Genomic DNA, 15,976 nt, shown 5'->3' with positions numbered 1-15,976 from the left:
TGTGTTTAGGTAGGTTATCAGATCGCTTCTAGATTTCGTGGTATTGGCTAAATACCGCGACAAAACGAAAACAAACAACATGCATCATAGGCTATAACGTAAAAAAATAAATTGTAATCCTCTTACTTGCATAATTTAATTTAAAAAAAAAAACATTTAGATGACAATCTCACCAACAGCTGTAACGAAATAACGCATTACCATGAAGAATAAAAAAAACAAAATGTAATTTATGATCCTTGGTGCATTACTGAATCTTTTGTCTAGTTATGGTAATTTGAGCCTCCTATAGCGCATATTCAAACAAACATAACTCAGAATTCAAGCAATTGATTTTTTTGTTACCGTTATTCGCGCGATTACTTTACATTTTAAATTACGCGCAAATTTCCGTCTGCTCAATGTCGTTTTTGTTGAGCTAGCGACATCTGGTGTCAAAAGCTTGTGAACGGGTTTCTGACCAATGGCAGACGTCATCCTAACATGGACCACTGAAACCGTTTTTAGACCGTGGGATTTACTTCAACATCAAAGCAAAAACCTTCGGTAAAATATTCTATTTACTAAATTAATCTGATACTACACTAATCGCCAAACCATAAAATATAGTTAAACTATCATGTATTGAAATAATACTCGACCGTGAAATATACGCAAAAATATACTGCATTGGCCTGAATGCTAAACCATAGAATATACTTAAATAATCAAATACTGCACTAGTACTAGACCATAAAAATTATCTTAAATAATCATACTGTACTATTACTAGACCATAAAATATACTTAAATAATCATACTGTACTATTACTAGCCCATTAAATATACTTAAATAATCAAATGCTGTACTTTACAAAAGCATAAAATATACTTAAATAATCATAAATTACACTTCTAAACCCAATTTCTTAACAATTGAAAAACTGTCCAAAAAAAATCCGAACGGCTACCTTGAATACACTTAGCCCAATAGTGAAATATTTCAGCATTGCTAAAATCACAAACAATAGATTATCATGTAAAGTTTATTAACGCTACTTGCTCAATCTATCATTGAACGTCAAGATTATTAAATTTCAAGTCATTGATTTATTTCCCTTTTCTTTCTCCATCTCTGCTGATTGAAGGTCTGCTAGATAATTAATCCAATAAAGCGAGTTGATTATCCTAGCGCGGACCTTCCTGAGACCACTTCCTGGATTTGATTGATGGACTGATGTTTTGTTGCGTAACACACGGGCAGACAGAGATATGGTGGTCAAGGAGAGTTTCGGTGTTAGGATAGGTTTACTGGGAACTTGGGATTTTAAATAGATAGAATATGAAAGCTTTAGCTGATATCTAGACATGAAGCCACAAACTAGCTTATCTTTAGATGTCTAGACATGACTTCAAAAACTTGCATATCTTTAGATGTCTAGACATGACGCAAGAGACTAGCATATTTTTAGATATCTAGACATAACGCAACAAACTAGCATATTTTTAGATATCTAGACATGACGCAACAAACTAGCATATTTTTAGATATCTAGACATGACGCAACAGTCTAGCATATTTTTAGATATCTAGACATGACGCAACAGTCTAGCATATTTTTAGATATCTAGACATAACGCAACAAACTAGCATATTTTTAGATGTCTAGACATGACGCAAGAGACTAGCATATTTTTAGATGTCTAGACATGACGCAACAAACTAGCATATTTTTAGATATCTAGACATGACGAAACAAATTAGCATATCATTAGGGGTCGGCGTGGTCAAGTAAAATGGACGGTAAAAGTTCAAGGTTGCTAAACCGAAGTCTCGAGTTCGAACGCTCCGGCAGATGAGGGTCGTTAGCTGAGGACAGCCACTCTTCTACGAGAGACAACTCCAAAATCAAACAACTGCTACCTTGAAGTTTGTTCTTGGTTGGACAAAGGCCATGGAAGCAAATCCAAAAAGAAAAGCAGGCTGAAATCAGTCAATGGCCTAAATGGCGCATAACAAGTTGACACGTATACTTAGTTGTGTTGGAGGGAATCCCTACCAACACTAAAATTAAGAACCAAGAAGAAGATTATCTGACGTGTCTGTAGCAATATCCTAACACCCAAAGACACATAGCGCTAACACAATGGAAGTGGTTTCTTAACCTTTTAAAAATCCTTGCTTAATTTTGGATTACAAATGCCAGCCTTTAACACACAAAAAAAACTTAACAAAGGTTCGCTCAACCTCCGAAATCTAATTACACAATTGTTATGCCGTCCACCCTATCTCATTAATGTATTGCTTTCCTAATGCAGCTATAAATTAAACTTATATAATTCTCGTCAAAGAATTCCTAATCCCTAATTCAATAGACCGAGATTTAGCTCAACAATTTAAAACCTTTTTTTGACAAAATTAATTATACCTAAAAACTCCATTTCCTGGAATATTTCTTTTCGCTGAAAGGAAGTAAAAAAAAAAAAAAAAAAACAACAGCCCTGTAACGCCTAATTCCTTTTTATCGACACAGAAGCGCCCTCGAAGCTTGTGATATGATTAACACAGGAGCGCAAACTACGGCTAAACCTTTTAAAACTTTATTTTCAACTAGTTGTTTTTTTCTTTACTAAGTGTGGCGAAGGGAAGGATGAAGGTGGGGGAGGGAGGGATCAGTTGAGGAGGGTGGGAGGGGGGTTGAATGAAAGAAGACATGTGTTTACTCATCGTGTAGGCGGAGTTAAAGGCGTTTAAAATTCGGTGTTAAAATTCTTAGATTTGCAGCGCTGTTTTTTTTAAAACGCTGTTTAATGTTTTTTTTTTTTTTACCGACTATGAAATGGGGTAATTTAATTAAGATAAAGACTCTTAACCGCCAGATAGCATCGAAACACTACAAAATCTTTCCCGGCAACCGCGGTGTAAAGCCTCAAATATGGGGGAAGGGGGGAGGAAGGGGGGGGGTAACACTTAAAGCCGTCTTGTCCCTGCATGCAATACCCCCTTCACCGTGTGATACACTTCCCCCCTCACCTAGTCACATCATCACACTTGTGTAAAAACACACACACACACACACCGTATAATACCTAGACGTGAATACAATTAAAGCACCCCCACCGTGGGATATCTGATCAAATGTAACAGTAAAACACGCCGCTATGATAACACCCACCCACCCCCCCCCCCCACACACACACCTCCCACCTTGGATATTAAACCCTTTATTCAGTGTTTACAAGTTTACAAGACGAGTACTACAGATCGCCTTACAGACATCATTGTTTACTACGTGCCCGGGCCCAGTACCGTCTGTCGTTAGGGCCCGTGTTAATCTGTGATCGAACTTCCGGTTGGGATTGGGATTAGGATCCGTAATCTGGGCTGATGGGATGTTAACTCTCAGGAACACGAGACTTAATCCCACCCATACAAGTGGTAAATCCCTCCCATATTTTCAAACAGGGGTAAACTCTACCCTAAATAATGCGCAATTCCGTCCATAAAAATGGTACACCCCGCCCAAAAAAAGGATTAAACTCCGCCCATAAAAGTGGTACACCCGGACATGAAGAAGATATAATCCCACCCACAAAAGCGGCACACCCCGCCCACAAGAGGATTAAACTCTGACCACAAAAGCCCACTCACAAGAGTGATAAACTCCACCCAAAATATTGATAAACCCCGCCCATAAGCAGTGTTTCCTTCAGACATGTCTCTCCGAGAGGGGTGAAATTAAAAATCACAGGGAAGAGGGATTTCTACACCGGTTAAAGTACATATTTTTGTATCAAATCTAGTTTTATTTACTTTTTGCGGGGGTGGGGGTAGACGTGTTTTGTGAGTTGGGGGGGGGGGGGGGTGTTGTTTACCTAAAAGAAACACTACCCATAACATGTATAGCCAAAAACATTTAACCCCCTACTCACAATAAGGATTCGCCCCATGAGGTGAGGGAAATCCTATTAATAAAAGGTTTAACTCTCAACCACAAGAGGGGTTGTCCTATCTATGGAAGGGTGGGGGAGGGGGGAGGGGGAAGAAATCACCCCCACCTACAAGGGAGGTAAACCACGTAGGCAAGAGACGTAATTCAGCCGACAGATGCACACAGAGAGATAGAAACGAAACGAAAAAAATTCCACCTGAATTTCTCTTTATGTTCGCCTGCCTTGATGAGTTGAATTAACTTGTTGTTTTTTGGCTGATGATGTGTTTAATTAACGTTTGTCACGGGTAATTAGACAACAATCGCTCAAGTTGACGTCGGTAATTGGACAAGATCTCGCCCGTCACAACGGATTAAGACGAGAGGGTTGTCAACTCTTTGATATCTTCCATCAGGGCAGAGGGGATGCAGTGAGGAGATTAACCCTGCTACGCGGAGCTAAGTTGGGGGTGGGAGGTGGGGGTTGGGGAGCTCAGAGCTAGAGCTTGCGGCATTAGACTTAATAGATTATAACAGGAACGGGGTAAGAAAAAAAAATGTAAACTGCTTAAAATTGTTGAAGAATTAAAATTAATGGCTGGTAATTGCAGAAAAATCTGGCCACAAGAGAGCTGTACGCGTCGATTTACTGTCAGGCGGAAGTTTAAATTATGGCGGGAAAATGCGAACCAAAAAAAAAACGGTTTTCTAAATTTAGCGTTATTGTGATGACGTCACAAATAGAAGGTGATTGGTTAATCTATCTATATACTACTAAAGTCAAGTTTGTTTACATGTTTGAATATTTATTTTTTTGTTTGTTTTTTTGTTTGTCCGATCGAGTATTGTGATATGTTCTACTCTATCTGGAGAGCTGTAAAATAGTATGTAGGTAGAGAATAATTTTTTAATGCAGACAGACTGTAAATCACAAATTTATTTAAAGACGTTAATTAATTTATTGATTTATTCATACGTATATTAACCACACTTTTTTTAAAAGATTTGAAAAGCCACTAGACTCGACGGAAACAGTGACGTCACATGATGTGTTTATTTTTTTACATCGATAATGGCGGCCTATCAAAGAAGATTGTGTTCCCATTCCAATGTTTAACGCGTTCTAAAGCTAATTTTCTGTCGGCTTTAACTTTAACAATACGTCCGTTTGCTGTATTTATTACGTTCCAACACTTATATCAATTTTAAACTGTATTTTTTCATTTAGTTTTACAATAAATTTCTCTAGATCTAAATATCAGCTGTCGAAGGAAAGTTATGAATCTAGCCTAGATCTAGATCTAGCCTAGATCTAGGTCACTAGACTCAATGTAAATTCTAGATCTAGACTTAATGTAAATTCTACATCTAGAATCTATTTCAGGCCTTAATTATTTTATATAAATCTTTGTTTGGCTAATTTAAGATAAAATTTAATTTGAAAGTTACTACTACTAGACTTAGATCTAGATCTATGCGCGTAAATCAAGTTGCATAAGGAGACTCAAAGTATAGTATAAAAATTCACTTGTGACGTCACGAGTAAATAGCTAAGTTGGTAGTGTAGCCGGCTCTCATGCGGGTGGCACAGGTTCTAGACCAATATGTCAATGATATTTTTTTTTTCAATTTTTTTTTTTAGATGTGATAAAATTGCCTATCTGAACTTGGAAGGATACAGGGCAGGTGAAGTAGAGTTCATCTGTTTCTTTGTCCTAAGCATATGAAAGGATAGTGTGGTCAGAGACATGCTCGGCTGGAATCGTTTTTTAAACGATAAAAAACATGTTGTCTGAGACTTGGCGGGACACTGGGCAGGTGAAGTAGAGTTGAGTAGGTCACCTGTGACGTCAGTATATGAAGGGATAGTCCGAAATCGGTGTTTTCGGTGTTTTTAAAAGATAAAAAACATATTTTTGAATGTGGGGTCTGTTTTTTGTGACGATAAGTGACACTGCAGTAGCGTAGCGAGGAGGGGGGGGGGGGGGCGGGAGGGGGAGGGGAGGCGGGGGGGGGGGGGGGAAAGGGGAGGCGGGGGGAGGTGGAGGGGGGGGACATATGTTGGGGCGCCAAAATGGTTTGGAAAAATAAATTGAAAGGTTGAGGGGGGTTCAAATCGAAAGTTTGAGTGGGGGGGGGTGCACATCAAAAGTTTGAGGGGGGGGGGGGGGGGTTGCAAATCGAAATCTTGCGGGGGGGGGGGGTTCAAATCGAAAAGTTTGTCCCCGGGCTCCGGGAAGGGTCGCTATGCCTCTGAGTGACAGACGTGATGTTTTTTGATGGATGACCCCCGAAACCCACAGTTATCCAACGGATAACGGGTATTCTAGTTGTTTTTAAAAGTTAAAGTACAAGAGGCTTTTATAATGTTTTTTTTTTTTGTTATGGTGTTTATATGTTTGTCACTTTTTAGTGTGTGTATTGAAAAAAAACAACATAGGCTCTAATAGAGCTTAACAACATTTATAGCCAAACATAGGTTGACTAAATATATGGGCTAACAGAGCTAATCAAAATGTATTTACTAACATTAGCTTAACCAAATGTAAGGGCTAACAGGGCTTTGCAAAATAAGGGCTTGTAGATGTGGAAATATAACAACTAATAAATAAGGGCTTACAGAGGTTAAAACATAAAAGCTAACAGAGCTTAACTCAATATATAAGATAACAGAGCTTAAGTAAATATATAAGATAACAGAGCTTAAACAAATATATAAGGTAACAGAGCTTAACAAAATTTATAACGTAACAGAGCTTAGTCCAATATATAAGGTAAAATAGCTTAGTCCAATATATAAGAAAAAGATCTTAGCCCAATATATAAGGTAAAAGATCTTTGCCCAATATATAAGGTAAAAGATCTTAGCCCAATATATAAGATGAAAGAGCTTAGTAGAATATATAAGGTAAAAGATCTTAGCCCAATATATAAGGTAACAGAGCTTAACAGAAAATCGAGACAGGCAGTTCAATTAACCGGAGCTTAGCTTGCTGTGTATTTCTAAAGCCAAGTATCAGCACATTTGAGCTCCAATATCAGTAGACTTGAGCTCAAATATCAGCCTGCGGTTCCTCTTACAATTCCAGACCAGCGCAGACGATAGCATCTGACGTCCATTGAATGCAGACTCGTATCGTCGCGATTACAGGCGTGATTAAAGACATTTAGGCCGTACAGGATATCTGCCTAGCTGAATAGCTACACATACATTAGTGATGTCCGCCTAGCTGAATAGCTACACATACATTAGTGATGTCCGCCTAGCTGTATGGCTACATTAGTCCGCCTAGCTGTATGGCAACATTCGTGATGTCCGCCTAGCTGTGTGGCTACATTAGTGATGTCCGCCTAGCTGAATAGCTACACATACATTAGTGATGTCCGCCTAGCTGTATGGCTACATTAGTCCGCCTAGCTGTATGGCTACATTAGTGATGTCCGCCTAGCTGTATGGCTACATTAGTGATGTCCGCCTAGCTGTATGGCTACATTAGTCCGCCTAGCTGTATGGCTACATTAGTGATGTCCGCCTAGCTGTATAGCTACATAAGTGATGTCCGCCTAGCTGTATGGCTACATAAGTGATGTCCGCCTAGCTGTATGGCTACATTAGTGATGTCCGCCTAGCTGAATGGCTATACGTACATTAGTGATGTCCGCCTAGCTGTATGGCTACATTAGTGATGTCCGCCTAGCTGAATGGCTATACGTACATTAGTGATGTCCGCCTAGCTGTATGGCTACATTAGTGATGTCCGCCTAGCTGAATGGCTATACGTACATTAGTGATGTCCGCCTAGCTGTATGGCTACATTAGTGATGTCCGCCTAGCTGTATGGCTACATTAGTCCGCCTAGCTGTATGGCTACATTAGTGATGTCCGCCTAGCTGTATAGCTACATAAGTGATGTCCGCCTAGCTGTATGGCTACATAAGTGATGTCCGCCTAGCTGTATGGCTACATTAGTGATGTCCGCCTAGCTGAATGGCTATACGTACATTAGTGATGTCCGCCTAGCTGTATGGCTACATTAGTGATGTCCGCCTAGCTGAATGGCTATACGTACATTAGTGATGTCCGCCTAGCTGTATGGCTACATTAGTGATGTCCGCCTAGCTGTATGGCTACATAAGTGATGTCCGCCTAGCTGAATGGCTATACGTACATTAGTGATGTCCGCCTAGCTGTATGGCTACATTAGTGATGTCCGCCTAGCTGTATGGCTACACAGAGCTTTGTGCTGTCCACCCAGCTGAATAGCTACTTAGACCTTAGTAATGTCCGCATAGCTGAATAGCTACACACACATTAGATGCTATCCGTACAACTTTAATCAATACACAAATCTCCGATGCTATCCGTTCAACTTTAATCGGTACGCACATCTCCGATGCCATCCGTACAATTTTAATCGTTATTAAACCGGATTAAGGAACTTGATTAAGAACAAATGTTTTCAAGCTTCATTGATGCGTCTCGCCGTTTCGCGACGCTTAAACGAATTATTTTTCTACGGTTAATTTAAGTGCATTAATTGATTCATGACGTAGTTTAAAATGTAATTATCTCTCCCCTACAAAAATAAGTGATCAGAAATAACCGTAATTAAAAGCATGCTATTAATTAAAAATCATTCGCGCATAAAAAAGAAACATTTAAAAATATTTTGAACGATTGTTCTTGTTTAGACGTTTTTTTTTTTTTACTTGAGGACGACTAAATTTATTAGACTTTTTAGATCTAAAACAACTGGTCTAAATTCCATTGTTTACGGGCATGTAACTAACCAACTTCTTTTCTTAATCAATCATGAGTGTTGGGATGGAAGAGCGAGTCTGTTAACTTATCGTTAGTTCCATCATTCAGGCTGGCATAGAACTGATGGCTGTCATACATAGCATGACGGACACGCATGGCAGCGTTACATAACTTGACAGACATGCATGCCATCATTGCATAACTTGACAGACATGCATGATATCACAGCCATACATAACCTACATACAGAAACGCATGACAGCCATACATAACTTGACAGAAACGCAAAATATCTCAGCTATACATAAATCGACAGACACATAACATGACAGCCATACATAACTTGACAGACACACATGACAACCATACATAACTTGACACACACATGACATGACAGCCATACATAAACTTGACAGACACACATGACAACCATACATAAACTTGACAGACACACATAACATGACAGCCATACATAACTTGACAGACACACATAACAACCATACATAAACTTGACAGACACACATAACATGACAGCCATACATAAACTTGACAGACACACATGACAACCATACATAAACTTGACAGACACACATAACATGACAACCATACATAAACTTGACAGACACACATAACATGACAGCCATACATAAACTTGACAGACACAAATAACAGCCATACAAAAACCGACAGCCATCCACAGTCTGAATTGTACATCATGAAACCCACACCAAAAAAAATCTTATCACAAGTTCTGCAGAAAAACAATCCCACTAGGCCAGGGGTCGGCAACCTGCGGCTCGCGAGCCGCATGCGGCTCTTTTGATATCAAGTTGCGGCTCTCCAGCTCCTTGAACAAATACTAATAATCTTAATAAAAAAATAAAATATTTGAAATAAAAAAAATGTTAGTGGCTCTTTAAAACCAGGGAAATTTTGAAAATTGTAACTTTTGGCTCTTCCGCTTCTAAAGGTTGCCGACCCCTGCACTAGGCCGCAAGCAGTGTAGGGACGGGTATGACAAGAATTAGCATCAAGAGCATAACGCTGCTCAAGTCTAGAACAAAAAACTAAGCAATGCCTTATGTCAATCAACACAATATTTTTCAGCCGTCGTTGTTGTTTTTCTCGTGCTATGCGCTACAATCAAGGAACAACAAAAGGTTTTTAATTGCCGTTGCTTGTTGGGTTGACTCGTCGCTTTAACTAGTTCGTGTTTTGATATCGGTTGATTGAAATATTAAAGCCACAGGGCCTGTTGTTTAGAATTAGCCATCTCTTTTTGCTACGTAGGGTGTTTATGCCGGTATAGATAGGGATCTAAATGAAATATTATAAGCAGAAGGTGTTGGCATACATCAAATGTTATAATCAGAAGGTGTTGGCATATATCAAATGTTATAATTTGAAGGTGTTGGAGAACATCAATATTAAAATCAGAAGGTGTCGAAAAACATCAAATATTCAAATCAGAAGATTACAGGAAGTGCACACAAATATTTTCCGATATTGAAGTTTAAAAAACCCTCGGATAAATCAGTACTGGACGTAGAACATCGGGTTGAAAAACAAACATCAACAACAGAGTTTCTTCCAGGCATATCTTCGGGGGGGCAAAGCCCCCCCCCCCCCCCGAAAATTTTTTACCGCCCCCCCGAACGAGATGAAATTTATATAATTTATATAGAATTTATATACTTTTAACAGTGTCCGCCCCCCCGAAGAAAGTCTACCGCCCCCCCGAAAATTTCTAGTGCCCCCCCGGAGAAAAAAGTCTGGAAGAAACACTGATCAACAAAAGCCAGTCCTAGTTAATACAACAATAGTTTATATATAAGTAACAAAAGCCAGTCCTAGTTAATACAACAATAGGTTATATAAAAGTAACAAAAGCCAGTCCTAGTTAATACAACAACAGGTTATATAAAAGTAACAAAAGCCAGTCCTAGTTAATACAACAATAGGTTATATAAAAGTAACAAAAGCCAGTCCTAGTTAATACAACAACAGGTTATATAAAAGTAACAAAAGCCAGTCCTAGTTAATACAACAATAGGTTATATAAAAGTAACAAAAGCCAGTCCTAGTTAATACAACAACAGGTTATATAAAAGTAACAAAAGCCAGTCCTAGTTAATACAACAATAGGTTATATAAAAGTAACAAAAGCCAGTCCTAGTTAATACAACAATAGGTGTGAGGGTAGCGATTTTTATGATGCGTAACGAATGAATCCAATAACACACAGTTCAAGTTCCACATACAAAGTTCTTTATTAAAATGATATATATGTTCAAGTTTCTACCTAACTGATCTACACTGTACTATTTACTTCTGCTACTGACTGTTCACTATACCACTAACTACGTACTCCCATGATCAATCCTAACACTAACTACCGTTCTCTAACTCTACATATTACGACCGTCTTTGACCGCTTCCTAACACCTTCTACCTCGCTAGCTAATCATGATCTCCTAACTATCTACATTCTCGGCCGTCTCTGACCGCTACCTAACAACTCCTGGCCCATCGCTCTCCTGCCCCACGCCTCAGTGGTCAGCTGACCGTCCCACGTGACCGGTCAGCCCTGTGCGCCCATTGGCCTCTCTAACCAACCAACTAGGCCTATAGTCTGTTTCTGCTAACCTATATCTGCTAAACATGTCTGACGTAATCTTGCGTCATCACAATAGGTTATATAAAAGTAACAAAAGCCAGTCCTAGTTAATACAACAATAGTTTATATATAAGTAACAAAAGCCAGTCCTAGTTAATACAACAATAGGTTATATAAAAGTAACAAAAGCCAGTCCTAGTTAATACAACAATAGTTTATATATAAGTAACAAAAGCCAGTCCTAGTTAATACAACAATAGTTTATATATAAGTAACAAAAGCCAGTCCTTGTTAATACAACAATAGGTTATATATAAGTAACAAAAGCCAGTCCTAGTTAATACAACAACAGGTTATATATAAGTAACAAAAGCCAGTCCTAGTTAATACAACAATAGGTTATATAAAAGTAACAAAAGCCAGTCCTAGTTAATACAACAATAGTTTATATATAAGTAACAAAAGCCAGTCCTAGTTAATACAACAATAGTTTATATATAAGTAACAAAAGCCAGTCCTAGTTAATACAACAATAGGTTATATATAAGTAACAAAAGCCAGTCCTAGTTAATACAACAACAGGTTATATATAAGTAACAAAAGCCAGTCCTAGTTAATACAACAATAGGTTATATATAAGTAACAAAAGCCAGTCCTAGTTAATACAACAACAGGTTATATAAAAGTAACAAAAGCCAGTCCTAGTTAATACAACAATAGGTTATATATAAGTAACAAAAGCCAGTCCTAGTTAATACAACAACAGGTTATATAAAAGTAACAAAAGCCAGTCCTAGTTAATACAACAATAGGTTATAACCAACAAAAGCCAGTCGTATCACTACGGCAACATACAACATCTGTACTCAGCTAACAGACCAGGCTGGCCCTGCTATCTGTTCCATTTACTCACTCAGTGTACCGCGCGCTGAACTCACTGACACGATTCAACTGTCAGACGTGACACTAATTATAGCACTTGTCAGTTGACAACGGCGTGAAACTAGCGGGGGAAAATTGACAAAAAATTTTCCAGTCCAATTTTATTTCACTACAAAAAATTTACGTCAATTACAGGAACATATTTTCTTTACGTATATATATATATATATATATATATATATATATATATATATATATATATATATATATATATATATATATATATATATATATATATATATAGGCCTAAATTAAATATACATATATAGGCCTAGGCCTATATTTTATTTATATATATATATATATATATATATATATATATATATATATATATATATATATATATATATATATATATATATATATATATATATATGTATTTACAGCTATCTCCAAGGTACTCGCTAACAAGACGTAACTGATGTGAAATATTCCCCCCTCCCCCCGCCAGAAAGTAAAACAATCCCAACCTTACGAGTGCAGAATGTGCTAGAAAAAACATCACAACACCGCGGGGAAAATGACTCGTTTGAAAGTGATACTGTGTGGGATGCACAGCATGTATGTCTTTCTTCCTCGCCCGTGTGGTGGGGGTGGGGGAGATTGCTGGGGGTGGGGGAGTGTTGAGTAAATAAAGGGAAGAAATTAAGACACGGTATTGCCGTGGGAGGTTTAAACAGATTTTGGAAAAAAATCAACTAAAAATTTCAGTGTATTTGAGAATTTTCACGTTTTCGTTACCGCGTTTTCAACGTTTTTTGGACAGAAAGCTAAACTTAAAAACTCACGTTCAAAATATATTTTTTATGTTTAAAAGTACTCACCTGTGATGGGTAGCCTTATCGTTGTGCATGCTAGCTAAGCTGATGATAATCCAGTGTAAGGATTACGCTAATCCACGGCACCGTACGTCACTGACTGATGCGACTATACAACACGATTTCTGACGGATCAACGATGTATGAGCCCACAATATACGTGCGACAGACTGATGCTAGTCCACAATATACGTATGACAGACTGATGCTAGTCCACAATATACGTATGACGGATGCTAGTCCACAATATACGTATGACGGATGCTAGTCCACAATATACGTATGACAGACTGATGCTAGTCCACAATATACGTATGACGGATGCTAGTCCACAATATACGTATGACGGATGCTAGTCCACAATATACGTATGACGGATGCTAGTCCACAATATAGTATGACAGACGAAAGCTAGTCCACAATATACGGATGACGGAAGCTAGACCACAATATACGTATGGCAGCTTTATGCTATTCCGCAATACACGTATGACATACTGATGCTAATCTACAACATTATGCATGACAGCTGACAGCTGCTATGATTTTAATAAAAATTTCATTTACACTTTGAACACCTGAGCTATTCCAAAAACCCTATAGTAAAAAACCTGGCTAATTTATCTCGCTATATCTTTACTTACATATTCTATCCAGACTGGTCTAAAACACTTGACACAACATATGTTAATCCGCTGTTTGTGCAACTGTATAGACAAGTCGTCTATGCTTGACTTGAACCTTCACCTAAATAACCTCTCCACCGAACTGACCAGTACTTGACCACCACTGCCCCGGCGTGTTGAAGAGAAAGCGGAAACCAGTCTTGTTCAGGTAGGATAATCTCCCCTGGTCCTAGAGTAGCGGGACTTGTTTGTTGAGCTCAGGTCTGGGTGAGTACTTGAAGCGCTGCACGGAGACGGCGGCCACGCGCGTGCCTGCCGTCGGCTCGCCAGCCGCCGTTGTCACCCGTGTAGTCAGCGCTCGACTAGGCGGAGATTAGTCGGGTCACGTGGGCTGGGGGGGGGGGGGGGGGTCGGCTGGTCGCAGATGTTGGCCCCGGGGCTTTAGGTAGTGACCGTACACCCCCCCCCCTGTTCAATGAAGATAGTCTACGAATTATGACACAATATATACTTATATATATTTAAAACTTTGTAATTTACAAAACAACTTTCTACACCAGATGACCAAGAATTTTAGGGCTTTGGGTGGTGGCCGTACCCCCCCCCCCCCCCTCAGTGAACGAATTATGACACAATATATATTTAAAACTTTGTTATTTACAAAACAACGTTCTACACCAGATGACCAAGAATTTTAGGGCTTTAAGTGGTGGCCGTACCCCCCCCCTCCCCCACCCCCCAGGGAAGATAGTCTACGAAAGATGACACAATATATATTTAAAACTTTGTAATTTACGAAACAACTTTCTACACCAGATGACTAAGAATTTTAAACGGTCAATTATTTTTAAAATTCTACCATTGATTACTTCTGCATTGATATTAAAAACTGAAGTTCCCATGTCAGATCTAAAGACCTAAGCTTCCTTAGAACAGATGAAGTAGAGTTTATTGATTATGCTTAACTGATATTATTTATGACATTGATTTTATGCCAACTACACTTGGTCACCTTAACGTAAAACATAAACCATCACGTGACTCTACCTTTATACAAACGATGGCTAACGATCAAATCTAGAAATGGCCAAGCAAATACTTTAAAATAGACCAATACTATACAATCCAATTAACTCCATTCTCTCATACTAACAGTATATGAGATGGCTTACTTTATATAACAACATGACCAATCAACAAAGGAGCCACTGACCATGCAAGATTACCGTGCATGAAGAGACCAACAGATCCTACCATTTATCGCGAGATATGGGACAAACTTTGACAATTCAAACACCTACTTAGATTTATTAAATTAGCTTTACAATTAAGAGCGTTTGTCGCAAAAAAAAAATTAAAAAAAATAAAAATAACTTATAACTTATAACAAACAAAATTTATATTTATATATTTTTTTTTGTTGCTTTTTTTTATAATCGTTTTATTTTGACAAGGAGCTTAGGAGCTTAAACTCTGAGAGCTGTTGAGTCAGCAACTTCAACACCCAGGTAAACATCCGCAGCTTTCTACTAAATGTAACCGTTCAAGTACAGCTTTCACATGCAGTCACAATATGCACATTTTCATTAGTGTCGCCGCATTACAGGACGCTTAATTAGCAATCTAATTAATGAGAAAATAAACGGGATAAAATGAGATTTAATAAGAAACGGTCCGATCTAACGAATGAGAAAATAAAACGGATAAAAAATGAAATTCGAAGAAAAAGGGGCAATAATTTGAGTCGAGAAAACGCCAAGCTAAGGCGAAAAATTCAGGAGCGAATGATTAAAATAACCCAGTTTTAATTTCTGACGCGGCGGGATAACTGTCCGCTCTTGTTGGAGTTATCGGCCTTAACGGATTCTCTCCCTGCTTGAGTGCAAACTTATTAGTGTCAAGTCGAGTCCGGGACCCGGCGGAGAAGTTTGCGGCGCCGTATCTAGCAGGGGCGGCGACTGTTGGGTAATCTTGGTCTCTTTAATCAGGGGCGGCGACTGGTGGGTAATCTTGGTCCATTTATTCAGGGGCGGCAACTTGTGGGTAATCTTGGTCTCTTTAATCAGGGGCGGCGACTTGTGGGTAATTTTGGTCTCTTTAATCAGGGGCGGCGACTGGTGGGTAATCTTGGTCCATTTATTCAGGGGCGGCAACTTGTGGGTAATCTTGGTCTCTTTAATCAGGGGCGGCGACTTGTGGGTAATTTTGGTCTCTTTAATCAGGGGCGCGACTTGTGGGTAATCTTGGTCTCTTTAATCAGGGGCGGACACCTGTGGGTAATCTTGGTTTCATTTGGGTAA

This window comes from Physella acuta, unplaced genomic scaffold, assembly GCF_028476545.2.
Source record: "Physella acuta isolate Inbredline_101_S28 unplaced genomic scaffold, ASM2847654v3 ptg001401l, whole genome shotgun sequence".
Lineage (NCBI taxonomy): Eukaryota > Metazoa > Mollusca > Gastropoda > Physidae > Physella > Physella acuta.
Note: the sequence above shows the minus strand (reverse complement) of the source record.